The following is a 14,856-nucleotide window of genomic DNA, read 5'->3' as shown; positions in this document are numbered from 1 at the left end:
CATTCATTATCACATGAGTATTGTAGATTTGCCTGATATAGAAACATTGAGAGAGGGAAAGGGGTTCCCTAATTTAATGTAGAAACGTAAGTAGGCCAGAAATTAGGAATGGATAGTCATCAGCCTTTAATTCACTGTGTCAAAAGGAGTGAAAATAATGACTAAGACAAATGTGCCAAAACCATTCTTTTGACCCACTCCTCCTGTACTCGGCGCCTCCTACAAATTCCACGGGAAGACACCTGGGAAGCCCCGGGGCTCTGGGAAGGCCTGCATGAAAAAAATGGAGTATTTCACAGCTAAAGTTTGTTGTGATATAAAATGTTTTTGGATCTTCTGATTATAGGAGAGCATATTTGAAGCTGTATCTATATAACATGAAGTAGGGTAGAAAGTGGATAATTTACTTGGTCACCATAATGAACCACATCACATATTACAACAACTCCTATTTATCTATCCAATATCCTTTTTCCTCCCTTCTTCCTTACTGATGGAGAGCTGATTTTATTGGGGGAAGCAAAGTAGCCAAACAAAAAAGAATTTGAATTCCCAGGCTACCCTTTCAACTAGAGGTGATTCGTATGAGACAGTTCTGGCCGTTGAGCTATAAGCAGAATTCTACTGGCAGAGATCGTAGGAAGGCTACATTTTCCTTGTTAAAAAGGGACAGACTCAGTGGGCATGCACATTGGTGTTATGTGCTTCCTCTTTCTTCCAGCTAAGAATACAGATAAGATGCCTAGAAATGGAGGGACTATCTCACAATCAGGAGAATCCTACACTGTGGAAGATGGGACAGAACACTGAAATGAACCTTCATCTCTGATGACTTCCTTTCCTAGAATGCTTCCTTCTGGACTTCTAATTAATTTGAGAAACTAAAAACTTAATTGCTTAAGCCGCTGTTGGTGGGTTTCTGTTAAATTTAGACAAACACAACCCTCTCTGGTTAAAGTGACTTCAGAATTTTCAAAGCCATGAAAATTAGTCCATTGTCAATATTGAAGTGCTATCAAAATCTTGACTTTGCTTTGTATAGTATAGACAGTAGAATTAAAAGCCAGACAGTACTGGATTGATCAGTGCTGTGGTTCAGGTCTTCTTCCTCTACATCATCTCATTAGCAGCAGTTTCAGGGTTCCTGGTGGCTACGGAGAAAAGCATTTATGATGGTGAATATGGGTCTATGAGGGAATGTGGTTGGCTAAACACAATCCAGGCTCTATGTGTTTAATATAAGCAGTTTCACAAAAACTTGGCCTAAAAGTAGAAAATCTCAGTGTGACACCAGTACATAGCCCCCAAGAGTGTTCCCACATTTTTGCTGTTATCTATGAAGTTCCTTAAGTTAACCATTTTATATAAAAGGAAAACATTGTTTCAAAGTTTTAATATCCATTCCTGGTCCTCTACCCAGTTTTATAAATAAATTCTATTGAAACCATGTTTATGATGAGTAATTCTTTAAAAATTTTCCCTTAAAAGCCTTTTGCCATTAATATTTCAGTTAATTAAAAATGCATTATGCCTTAATCCTTTGTTAAATGCACAAAAGAATAAAACAGCATATAATATTGAAGTTGGAAGTTTCTTCGGAATTGGGTGGTTGGGCTCACAACTGATGGTTTATTAATGTAAACCTAGTGGGGGGTAAGCCAAAGAACATTTCATGTTCTGATGTTTGCAAAAGAGATCAAATTTACAAGGGCATTGTTTTTTTCCTACTGAATTCCTAAACGTTACTATTAAAAGACATAGAATATGTGTAATACAAACATGTGTATCCCAAGGGACAGTTCAAAAAGATTGCTAAACATGGAAAGTTTATGGAAGAATCCAAAGTCAAATTAATATGCCAGAGCATGGATACTAACTTGGATTTTGGAAATGTTTTCCCAGATTAAAAAGGAGTTTTGGTGTGGGGCCCCATATGGAAAACATGCATAATTTATTTAAAAGACCAAAGCAAAAGTGAATTCACAGTTTGAAATCTGGATAATTATGCTATAATTAAAGGACTAGTTTGTTTTTGTTTTAAAATTATTGTCTTCAGAGTTTCCACCCACCCCCGCCCCCCCAGTGCTATTCAGGGATTCAAAAGTTTAGGGAGTATTTTCTTCATAGTCCTGAAAGTTTTTATCTTCTTTTTTATGTGCCACATAATACAATGAAATATTTCATATTATCTTTTTACTACAACAATGGGAACCTTTCTATCCTTTCCCTCATTATGACTTTCTACTTCATAAATTACATCTAAATAAGACCACGATATCAATGAAATTGAGTAAACTGGTTTGGTTGGCTACTTAAGTAAATGAATCAGTTCTATAGGTATTATATAGAATCATTCATTCAAGAAATATTTCCTGAACCACTTTAAATGTTGGGTCCAGTGGCTGTGCCTTGAAGATCCAATCCCTGCCCTCAGGAGCTTTAGAGCCGTAGCTATATAAAGATTCCAAAACATTTTATCAATCATACAACACATGTTAAGAAGCACAGTAGATCTTCAGCAGAGACTAAATCCTCAACTCATCCTCTCCCCACATTTTATTAAATGACAAGCAAACAAAAATGCACTTATATGAAGGAGGAATAGGAATTTTTTTCACAATATCTAAAAATTCTGTGTAATAGATTCCAATGAATAAATATATATTTTTAACTTCTTCTACAACCCATAAAGAAATGGAAGTAATTACATATTCAAATTTTAAAACTAATTTTGAGGATAAAATACCCAAGACGCAAGAAAGTTTAGGACATATACAGTTGTGGTAGCAACTGAATTTTAGTTTCTACACTCCTACACTCCTTTCTCTCTTCTACATATATATATGTACATTGTATAATTATATATGCTCAAATCATACAGTGATTCTTTATCTACGAGAGTAGGCATTCTATTAAATGCCCACACAAGTAAATTATACTTTGAAGGAATGATTTATATATTCATTCTTTTGACATAAATCCTGGTAGAGTTAATTTTTGGATGATCAAACCAAGAATATAAAATATATTATTCTGATTTGAATAATGCACTGTAGACTAATGTGCCCTTTAGCTGTTCAAACTTGAGTACATGAGCATACTACATAAGCAAAAACTGTAATAACTGGGCATGGGAAAATATAGTGGAGAGATTAAATCAAATCTAACTTACAAACAGTGCTAGTCTAACACATATGTAGTGGTATCCATAATCATCCTGTTAGATACTAACATACACAGATCTAACATCCTGTTAAATACTAACATACTAGTTATATTTAAATGCATAAGCAGTTCATGTAAAGGGTGGTAATTAGTCTTATTTTAAAAAGTCAAACCCAGCATTCCTTCCTGAGAATAAGGAGGAAGCGAGGGAACTAAGTGGTGCTGGAGGCTGTCCTGAGGTTCCTTTGAAGACTTCGAGATTCAGTCTAGAGTTCACCTTCTCCCTTCTCTTGGCTGAGAGCATCCAAGAACATGGTGTTACCACCATTGCTAGTTTGAAGGCTCCATTCTCCCCACCAAGCTAATTACATTGAACCAAGGGAGGAGGCGATCCCATTCTCTGTACCGATTAAACAGAGAGAGCCTGAGAAACACACCAAGGACCATGCAGCTATCCTGTACCACCCCAGCAGCTCTGCTCAGTTCACAGTGGGCACTGGGGTCAGTTGTTGCTGGAAGTTGGGAGGAATGCAGAGTTGCCCTCTTTTCATGGAGGAGCAGATCACACTGAGCAGCCCAGTCGCACATTCCAGACAGGAACCTAAGGAGATAAAGAAAGGGGAGCAATGAGCCATCCCTCCTCAGCCACAAGGCAGAGGCCTGGTACTAAGACTGCTGGTGCTGCTTTCCCATTCACAGTACCCATACGGAGATTGCCAAGGTCATCTGCCAGATTGCTTCATCCTATGGTGTCAAATAGTCCTCTCACTCAGGGAACAAAGCACTTACCTTTATTTTTTTTATTAAAAAAATTTTTTATTATCATGTTCAATTAGCCAACATATAGTACATCATTAGTTTTTGATGTAGTGTTCCACGATTCATTAGTTGAGTATAACACCCAGTGTTCATCACCACACGTGCCCTCCTTAATACCCATCCCCCAGCTACCCCATCCCCCCACCCCCCTCCCTTCTGTAACCCTCAGTTTGGTTCCCAGAGTCCAGAGTCTCTCGTGGTTTGTTTCCCTCTGATTTCTTCCCATTCAGTTTTCCCTCCCTTCCTCTGTGGTCTTCTGCACTATTCCCTATGTTCCACAGATGAGTGAAACCATATGATAATTGCCTTTCTCTGCTTGACTTATTTCACTTAGCATAATCCCCTCCAGTTCCATCTATGTCGACACAAATGGTGGGTATTCATCCTTTCTGATGGCTGAGTAATATTTCACTGTATATATGAACCACGTCTTCTTTATCCATTCATCCATGGAAGGACATCTCGGCTCCTTCCATAGTTTGGTTATTGTGGACATTGCTGCTATGAACACTGGGGTGCATGTGCCCCTTCTTTTCACTACATCTGTATCTTTGGGGTAAATACCTAGTAGTGCAATTGCATGGCTAACAGACACATGAAAAAAATGTTCAGCATCACTAGCCATCACGGAAATACAAATCAAAACCACCTATCTTTAAATCCCAACAAGCGAAGTGTATTGCTGGGTGGTGGGCTCAAGACTCTGAAATAAGAGCCGAGAATTAGGCTGGGGTTGCAGTAGGGACCAGAACAAAGACCCTGCCTGCCAAGAAATACCAAGAGGTAGGTGAGGGACCCACCCAAGTTAAGATGGAGAGAACAAAGGGAAGAGGGAAGAAAATATAAGAAAGTCAGGAAGGAAGCCAAACAAAGTACAAAGAGGGACAGAGGAAGCAAAGAGTGAAGGAATGAATGTGGGGAAGACATTGAGACAAAGGAGGTGAGATGGGGGCAAGAGAAGGGCAAAAATAAGAGTGATACTGTAATATCCCAGTCTCGGATTTATGGAGTAGCAAGAAAAGTGTCCTCAGAGTCTACACTGCAGGTATTTGCTGGAATGAAATTATTACTGCGTTTGACTTTATCTCTTCTATACGACTACTATTTTCTCCCATTGCATTACTTTAATAATATAAAAATAATTAAAACTTGAATCATTTTTACAGCTCATCTTTAATTTCCCTACAAAGTTGTCTGAATGCTGTTTCTTTCCTGTCAGTTGCAGATTGGATGTTAAAAGCCATGTAAACTAGTCTTTTAGGTCTTGCCAAAGTTGAAACAAACTAAACTAAAAACTCCAACCCAAATATTTCACACTTTATGTTGATGGATCTAATTACATTTCTCAGAAATATGTTTAATAAGTGTGTGTCAATAGAATGAAATAATTTTTGCCATTCATCAAGCTTTGTTTAAAAACGACACTGGTGATATTATACTGTAGTATTTATGTATAAATATGGCATCACAAAGTGATTCCAAATTGAAATTAAAGAGTAAGAAACCTTTCACTTTGCACAGCAAAAAAAAAACCATCAACCAAATGAAGAGGCATCCTGCTGAAAGGGAGAAAATATTTGCAAATGACATATCTGATAAAGAGTTAATATGCAAAATATATAAAGAACTTATACAACTCAACACCAAAAAAACGAATAATCTGATTTAAAAACGGGCAGAGGACCTGAATAGACCTTTTTCCAAAGAAGACATACGGATGGCCAACAGACACATGAAGTGATGCTCCCGATCACAATTGTCAGGGAAATGTAAATCAAAACCACAATGAGAAAATACGTTGTACCTGTCAGAAGGGCTAGTATTAAAAAGACAAGAAATAGCAAGTGTTGGTGAGGATGTGGAGAAAAGGGAACTTTCATGCATTATTGGTGGGAATGTAAATGGGTGCAGCCACTGTGGAAAATAATATGGAAGTTCCTCAAAAAATTCAAAATAGAAATGCCATACAAGCCAGTAATTCCACTACTGTGTATTTACTCAAAGAAAATAAAAACACTAATTCCCAAAGGTGTATGCTTCTCTATGTCTATTGCAGCATTATTTACAACAACCAAGCTAGGGAAGCAACCTTAGGGCCCATGGATAGATGAATGGCTAAAAAAGATGTGAGGTATAGACAGATAAATAGATAAAGCTAGAGATATTACTCAGCCAAAAAAAAAAAAAAAAGATTATCTTGCCATTTGTGACAATGTGGACGGACACTAGAGGTTATTAGACTAAGTGAAATAAGTTAGACAGAAAGAAAAATGCCATACAATTTCATGTGTAGATAGTATCTAAAAAACAAAACAAATGAACAAACAAACAAAAACGGAGTCAGAATCATAAATACAAAGAGCAAACTGGTGGTTGCCAGAAGGGAGAGGGTTGGGGAGGATGGGCAAAATAAGGGAAAGGGGTTAAGAGGTACAAACTTCCAGTTATAAAATAAGTCACGGAGATGAAAAGTACAGCATAGGAAATACAGGGAACAATATAGTAATCATGTTGTATGGTGAAAAATCACTTATCATGGTGAACGCCAGGTAATGTATAGAATTGTCTAATCACTATGCTATACATCTGAAACCGGCTAACGCCGTATGTCAACCATACTTCAATTAACAAAAAAAGAATATGAACCCTTTCAGGTTGAAATTAGGAAGGATCAAATTGTAAAAGATGAGATGAGTCACCGATAACAGTCCCCAAAAAATCCATCACTCTGTGATTAAACATGCAAAATGCAAGCAAGGTGACCACAAAAAGGCAGGACTAAAGTATAATTATAACTAAGAAAGATTAAATCAAAATAATTGCATTGCATTCCATCTGAGAATAAGTTAACGTGGCATATTAAAGGGACTTCAGGGAGTCTGAATGAGGGGGTGCACTGAACCCCGTAAATGTCTGTGTCCTAATAAAGGTGAAGTTCCTGCACAGTTTTCCTGCAAGGTTTCTCTCAGTTCCATTAGGCATTTTCAAAAATAATTTTCGTTTGAAAGATATGTTCACAGGTACCATTTCCATTTGGTATTTTAAAGAATTTCAGGCTGGAGAGTAGGACCTGGGCTCCGGGCATGTGTCCAAAGATGGACGCTCTATGCATTCTGGACTTCATCTCTCCATTTGTAAGATGGTCGTGTGGAGCTAAAACACAAAGACAACTTCCAGAGGTGTTGCCTCTGCCTCCTTCTTTTTTCTTTTTTGGACTCTGGAGCTGCCTTCCTTTCCTCACTGCCAACTTTCCTTTTATCCTGGTATCTGTCTGTTATGAATGCATCTCATTAATTCATAACAAAAGTGGCTGTTGAATATTGGATGAGGACTTGCAGTGTGCCAAGGAGCAGTTTGTCTGCTCTATTTCACTTAATCTTCCCAAAAGACCAATGACATTGTTTCATAGCAATAAATATTCATCTAAATCATTAACTACATTGTATCACAGCAATATTCCATATTCTTAAATGTCTTAATGTTGTCAGGTTAAACTGTTTTCAATACTATAAAATTAGAAGGATAAATAATAACATGTATGTGTGTTTATTATGTGCTATAATAAACATTTTCCATATATCAGTCATTCATTCAACAAACATTTGTTGAGTGCCTGTTATGTGCCAGTTATTAGAGCTTTGAAGATGAACAAGGAAATCCTATTCCTTGGCTTCAGGGAGCTTACAGTGCATTGGAAAATGTAAGTAAACAGGCAATTAAAATACAGAGCGACTATATGATTGGAGTACAAAGGAGGAGTGATCAGGAGAAGCTTCCTGGAGTGGAGTCCCGAAAGATGAGAGACTGCTGGTAGAGATAGGGGCAGAGGGTTCCTGGAGAGGAGAAATGGGGGGTTTTACAGAAACCAAAAGATGTACAGTAGGACTAATATATCTTACAGAGTGCTAGTTGCAACCCATTTAGTCAATGATGGAACCAGTTTTGTTGGTCATGCCAATATCTTATTTAAAACAGAAGGGAAAATACCAGAGTTCCTCACTTTCGAAAGGCTAAATCTTGTTTTAAAAAACTTTCGTTTCATTTTGTGCATGAACCAAGTTAAAAATATATTTGAGAAACGCTGAGCTGGAATGTCAAGGGTATGGGGGGAAGCAGCCTAGTGAGTTTTAAAGATGAGATCTGAAATGAATTTGTACTATATCCTGAAGACAGCAGGAGTCATTGAAGAGCAATTCAGGGAATAATGTGATCAGCCTTGTGTTTTGGAAAGATCCCACTAAGGAGAAGATTAAAGAAGTGCCAGGGCACAGGTGGCTATTGTGGTAATGCATAAGAGATGGAGATGTTCTGGACTAAGAGAGCAGTGATGGGGATGGAGAGAGAGCCCACTGAAGGTTGGCCCTCAGTATAGAGAGTTACCAGTTTGTACTGTTGCATAATTCCCTCCAGCGGTAAATAGTAGGTGATGTATAAGGCAGAGAAGGCAAAATGATTGATCTGCACTTGGGATGTTGACCGATAAGTACAGTGGGATGACATTGAGGCTTGGGACTATTGAAAAAGTGATAAAGTGTTAGAGTGCGTGATCTAATAAGGATTTTAAAAGAAATGAAATCCAGAAAATGATTTAAACAAAAATATAACTAGAACAAGACATCTGCACCAGAATGGCCAAAATTAGAAAGACTGGCAAGTCCCAAGTGTTGGTGAGGATGTGGTGCAACTGAACCATCATATACTGTTGGTGGAAGTAAAAATTGGTACAATCACTTTGGAAAGTGAGTTGGCAGTATCTACTAAAGCTGATCATATACAGACGTCATGATCCAACTATTCCTCTTCTAAGTACTCGTCTTCTCCAAAGAGAAAAGCATGCATGTGTCCCCAAAGACATGGACAAGAATGTTCTTGCAATGTTATCCCTAATAACCAAGAACTGAGAATAAAGCATTCATCAATAGTAGAACAAATCAATTGTGAGGTGTTATACACAAACAATGAATCATGGACCACTACATCAAAAACTAATGATGTAATGTAGGTGATTAACATAACATAATAAAAAAATAAGTAAAATATACTTAATACAATAATGATAGAATATTTTTAATAAAATATAATTACAGGAAAAAACAAGAAAAACCAAGAATTAGTCAACTGAAGTGAGTGGGTGTGTGTTTGGGGTTCTAACAGCTATTAAATTGTACAATTCTACAAAAATATATATATATATACCATAAAATATTATACTATCTTTTGCAAAAACATTGGCTAATCTTAGAAACATAATAGAGAATGAAAGAAGCAGACACAATACATACTGCGTGATTCCATTTATAGGAAGGTCAAAAACAGATAAAACTAATATGTGGTGTGAGAAATCAGAATGGCAGTTACCTTTGAGGAAGGCCAGTGATGGCTTGGTAGGGCTCAAAGGACCTCTGGGTGTTGAAAATACTGTATTTCTTCATCTGGGAGGTGATTACATGAATGTGTTCATGGTGTGAAAAATCATCAGGCCTTATATTTATGATTTTTTTTATTGTGAAATATGTTGTACTTCAGAGATTTTTTTCCCCAAAGATTTATTTATTTATTTTGGGGGTGGGGGCAGAGGGAGAGGAAGAGAATCCCTAGGAGACTCCCCGTTGAGTGTGGAGCCCCACACAGGGCTGGATCCCAGGACCCTGAGATCATAACCTGAGCTGAAACCAAGAGTTGTTCACTCGACTGACTGAGCCACCCAGGCTCTTAGAGTAGATTCTAGCAGAAGTAGAACTGCTGATTCCATGGAGATGCCCCTTATCTGCCCAAAGTTGAGTTTCTCCTATTCTTCACTCCATGGCTCAGTAGTCCAGTCAAGACTGCTCTCATATTTTGTTTCATGTTATTTTTATTCTCCTCATTCCTTGTTGTTTTCCCTCCCACATACCCATCCTAATGTATTTAATATCTATCCTTTGAATTCATTGTCCATTTTTCTATGTAGAAATATATATATCCTTGAGAAATTCATGGTGGTGCTGTGTTTATGTGCTTTTGATATGTATAAATGACGCTGTGCTAAAGGTCTCATTTTGCTTCTTACATAGTAGACTTAATGTGATTTTGAGATATACCCATGTACTATGAAAATACAACTCGTTTATTATCATTGCTGCACGGCGTTTCTCTGTATGTGTGCACGTGTTTACTTACTCATTGCCTGGGTAATGGACATCTAGGGTGCCTCCCACTCCTTGTTGCCACAAACTATGCGGGTTTCTTCACGGATCTGTGGGAGGGCTGATTACACACCTTTTGCAGACTTTTCATCTTCATCATCAATTTTTTTTTTTTTCAGGAAAATTCAGCCACATTCCCATCAGGTTTTAGAACTCTTTTTCGTTTTTTTTCCCAATCTAATAAGTAAAACACTTTTGATACAGCCTTCATTTGCTTTTTTACTTTTATTTATTTTTTTGTTTTTTGGGTTTTTTTTTATTATGTTCAATTAGCCAGCATATAGTCCATCATTAGTTTTTGATGTAGTGTTCAATGATTCATTAGTTGCATATAACACCCAGTGCTCATCACCACACATGCCCTCCTTAATACCCATCCCCCCACCCCCTCCCTTCTGTAACCCTCAGTTTTGTTCCCAGAGTCCAGAGTCTTTCATGGTTTGTCTCCCTCTCTGATTTCTTTCCATTCAGTTTTCCCTCCTGTCCCTTATGGTCCTCCATGCTATTCCATATGTGGAACATTTGCATTTTTAAGTAACTAGTAAGATTAAACAATTTTTTCATACTTTTTTTATTCATTTGTATTTCTTCTTAGTCAACTCCTTGCTCTTGTCCTTAATTCACTTTTCTTCTGGGATTTCTTTTATTCTTTTTTTTTTAAGATTTATTTATTTGAAAGAGAGAGCATGCGAATGGCAGGGTCAGGGAGAGGCAGAGGGAGAGAGAGAATCTCAAGCAGACACTCCACTGAGTGCAGAGCCAGACATAAGGCTTGATCCCATTACCATGAGATCAGGACCTGAGCCGAAATCGAGTTGGGTGCTCAACCAACTGAGCCACCCAGGCGCCCCATTTTTTTTCAATTCTTAAGAAGTATTCCTGTATTAAAATCGACCTGTGGTCATATATTGCAGACATTTCCCTCATTTTATTATTTGTCTTTCATTTTGTTTATTATGGTATTGCTGGTGGTGATAGGGGAGTTGGTTTTGGTTTTTTGTTTGTTTGCTGTTTGTTTTGGTCTGCTTTTGGCCTTAAAGCTGTCTTTTTATGGTTTTGGCTTTAGAGGTAATGCTTAAGAAGAGCAAAAAATCAGAAAAATCCAATTATATGTTGAGGTAGGGAAGTGTGGGAAAGGGAGAGTGGGGTTAAGAGGAACGTTAATCCTATCAAGGCATCCAGGGAAGAAAGTAACCAACCAAACCAAAGGGGACCATATTTGCAAAACACGTTTTTGATTTTAGAGCATTTCCAAGAAAGACTCCAAAAACATACGGTTTATTTAACTGACTGATACCTACTTTACAGTTTTCACACTTGAAATGTAGTGTACTATAACCCCCCTCTTTTGCCTTTAACCTACCTGTAACAATTATGATTGATAATTTCAATAAATGTCAACTTTTTAATACCCAAGGCTTTGACATCTATGGTTTTAGACACACGTAATATTTTACTTTTATTATATATTTTGCTGATGTTATATCTTAGATTTGCTCTCTTGATGTTTGGGATTTTGCTTGTTTCTTTGTTTGCCTTGCCTTTTGGTGATATTTTATTTCGTAGAGATTGTGAAAGGTGATTTCAGCTGCTGAGCGAAATGAGTTCTCCTGTCACTTGTGTTTTTTCTTTGGCACAGTAGAAGTAAACAAACAAACAACAATTAAAAACTCACCACTTCACCCTTACCAAAATATTAACCATGTGAATTAAAGCAAAATATAAAAAGGATAATATATCATGATCAACTGGGTTTTCTCTCAGGAATGCAAGGCTGGCTTAGCATTCAAAAACCATTCAATAGATTTCACCACATTAGCAGAATAAAAGAAAAAAAAATATTATGATTTCAACAGATTCAGAAAACTCATTGAACAAAATTCAATGCCTCTTCTTAATAAAAACTCTTTAAAAATTACAAATTGATGAAAATATCCAGGCTTAACTCATATCCTCCTTTTGATGAAGTGCTGTGATGGGGGCAGTGAGCAAAACACAAATTTATAATCTCAAAAATTATGGGAATAGGCAGAGCACAGAGGAGCACAGAGGAAACTATGCAGTATCATACCACAATGGTTGATACATGTCATTACAAATTTGTCCAAACTCATAGAATGCGCATCACCACAGTGAACCGAATGTTAACTATGGACTTCAAGTGATAAGGATGCATCAATGTAGGTTCATCAATTGTAACAAATTTCCCATCTGGTGGGGATCGTGGGGTAGAGTATGCATATGTATGGGCAGAGGGTATATAGGTAATAACTGTCCTCTCTGCTCAGTTTTGCTGTGAACCTAAAACTACCCTAAAAAAATAAAATCTGTTAAAATGTAACATCATTACATAAATAATATACAATCATAAATTACACAATATGCTATGAGGACATATATAGCATGTAATGAGAATGCAAAACAGAAGTCAAAGCTTCATTTGGTTGTGCCTCTTTGAAGATGCTTCATTATATTTTAAATGACTATGAATAAATGGTAGAGTTCAAAGATTATTAGGGCACATACATTTGTATCTCTAACAATGGACTGACTGTCCCAACACCCCTGATAAATAAGCCATTTTCTCCCTCACTTATAGTAAATGCCAACTTTATTGGTCACTACATCTTTATGTAACCTAAGTATTGATGGACCTTCCATTTTACCTTATAGTTAATTTCAGCACATTATCATTAACAGCATACAAAAATCCCAACAAATAGTCTCCTCCAAAAGGACTGAAGGGCATGGTGGATTGGGGGGATGCTGACAAAGGCATCATATGCCTCTGCATGCAGTAAAACTTGCTTAAAATTCTTTTTAACTTGCCATCTTGCCCTCTACCAAAGTTTTATCCAAGAATTTAAAAACTTACCACCCCAAAACTACAAGTGTAATTTGACTTTTTCCTCTGTCTCATCTTAGTCACCAGAATACAGTCACTTGCTAGTCCTCTTCTAGAAGCAGGTGCTCCTGCCCAGTGATGCTTCCCACTGATGGCAGCCTCTTAAGCAAGTAGCCCATCTCTTATCTCAATGGGGCAGCTCCCCAGGAATTCAGGCATAAGGACCTCATATTCTTTACTTCCCTTTGCACATCTATGCACCCCTTCTTTTATTACCTTAGTCGTGGGTTTTAATATCTGATAGGGTAAATAATAAGTCAATAATCTTTCTCATTCTTCTTCTTAAAATGTTTTCTTGGTCAATCTTGTTTCAGATAAACTTGAGAATCATTTTTACCCTGATCTTCCGCTTGCTTGTAGTTTTTTAAAAAATTGTTTTGAGGCTCATCCATGGTTAATTAATCAATTTTTCCAGCTTTATTGAGGTATAATTGACAATTAAAATTGTAATATATTCAAAGTGTACAACATGATATATACATACATATGATTTGATGTATGTATACATTTTTGTGAAATGATTCTCCCAATCAAGTTAATTAATACATCCATCACCTTACATGGTTACTTTTTTTTTTTGTGCTTAAGATCTACTCTCTTAGCAAATTCCAAATATACAATACAGTCTTATTACCTATAGTCATCTTGCTATTCATCAGATCCTTAGATTTATTCATCTTATAACTAAAAGTACACCATTTGACTAACCTCTCCCTATTTCCTTGCCCACCCCCCAGCCTCTGGCAACCACCATTCTACTCTGTGTTTCTGAGTTTGACTTTTTATTTATTTTTTTATGATTCCACATATAAGTGATTCCGTACAGTATTTATCTTTCTCTGACTTACTCACTTCACATAATGCCCTCCAATTTCATCCATGTTGTTATAAGTGGCAAGATTTCTTTCTTTTTTATGGCTGAATAATACTCTATCGTGTGTGTGTGTGTGTGTATATCACATTTTATCCATTCATCCATTGATAAGACACTTAGGTTATTTCCATATCTTGGCTATTGTGAATAATGCTGCAATAAACATGGGAATACAGATATCTCTTTGAAATAGTGATTTTATTTCTTTTGGAAATATACCCAGAAGTAGGATTTCTGGATCATGTGCTAGTTCTATTTGTAATTCCTTGAGGAATCTCCATACTGATTTTCATAGTGGTTGTACCAGTTTACATTTCCAACAACAAGGTACAAGCATTCCCTCTTCTCCACATCCTTGCCAGCACTTTTTAGCCCTTGTCTTTTTTTAAGAGAGACATTTTAATAAGTGTGAGGTGATATTCCTTTGCGGTTTTGATTTGCATTTCCCTGATGATTGTTGATGCTGTGTACTTTGTCATGTACCTCTTGCCCGTTTGTATGTCTTCTTTGAAGAAATGTCTATTCAGTTCCTTTGCCCATTTTTTAAGCAGATTATTTGTTTCTTTGCTATTGAGTTGTAAGAGGTCCTTATATGTTTTGGATATTAACCTCTTATCAAATTTGTGATTTATAACTATTTTCTCCCATTTCATAGGATGCCCTCCTTCCTTGTTGTTTTTAATTGAGATTTTAATTAGCATTGCATTAAATTTATTATTTGGAAAAACAACTTTTTCACAAAATTATCTTCCTATCTAGAAACATGGTTTGTATTCCTATTTAAAGTCTTCTTTCCCATACCTTGCATACAATTTTGTCTTTTCCTTCTTATAGGTCTTTGTGAATTGTGATAAGTTTATCAGCAAACTGGAAGCGGGTACTTTCTAAACATTGCAGATTACCAATAC

At 36.7% G+C, this 14,856-nt stretch overlaps 1 protein-coding gene across 1 annotated transcript in view; it reads left to right on the top strand.

Moving 5' to 3' along the window:
* SATB2 (SATB homeobox 2) overlaps positions 1-14,856 on the top strand; it is a 252,372-nt gene that overhangs the window by 12,460 nt on the left and 225,056 nt on the right. The window lies entirely within an intron of this gene.

This window comes from Zalophus californianus, chromosome 3, assembly GCF_009762305.2.
Source record: "Zalophus californianus isolate mZalCal1 chromosome 3, mZalCal1.pri.v2, whole genome shotgun sequence".
Classification (NCBI taxonomy): Eukaryota; Metazoa; Chordata; class Mammalia; order Carnivora; family Otariidae; genus Zalophus; species Zalophus californianus.
Note: the sequence above shows the minus strand (reverse complement) of the source record. Positions and strands in the feature narration are given on the sequence as shown.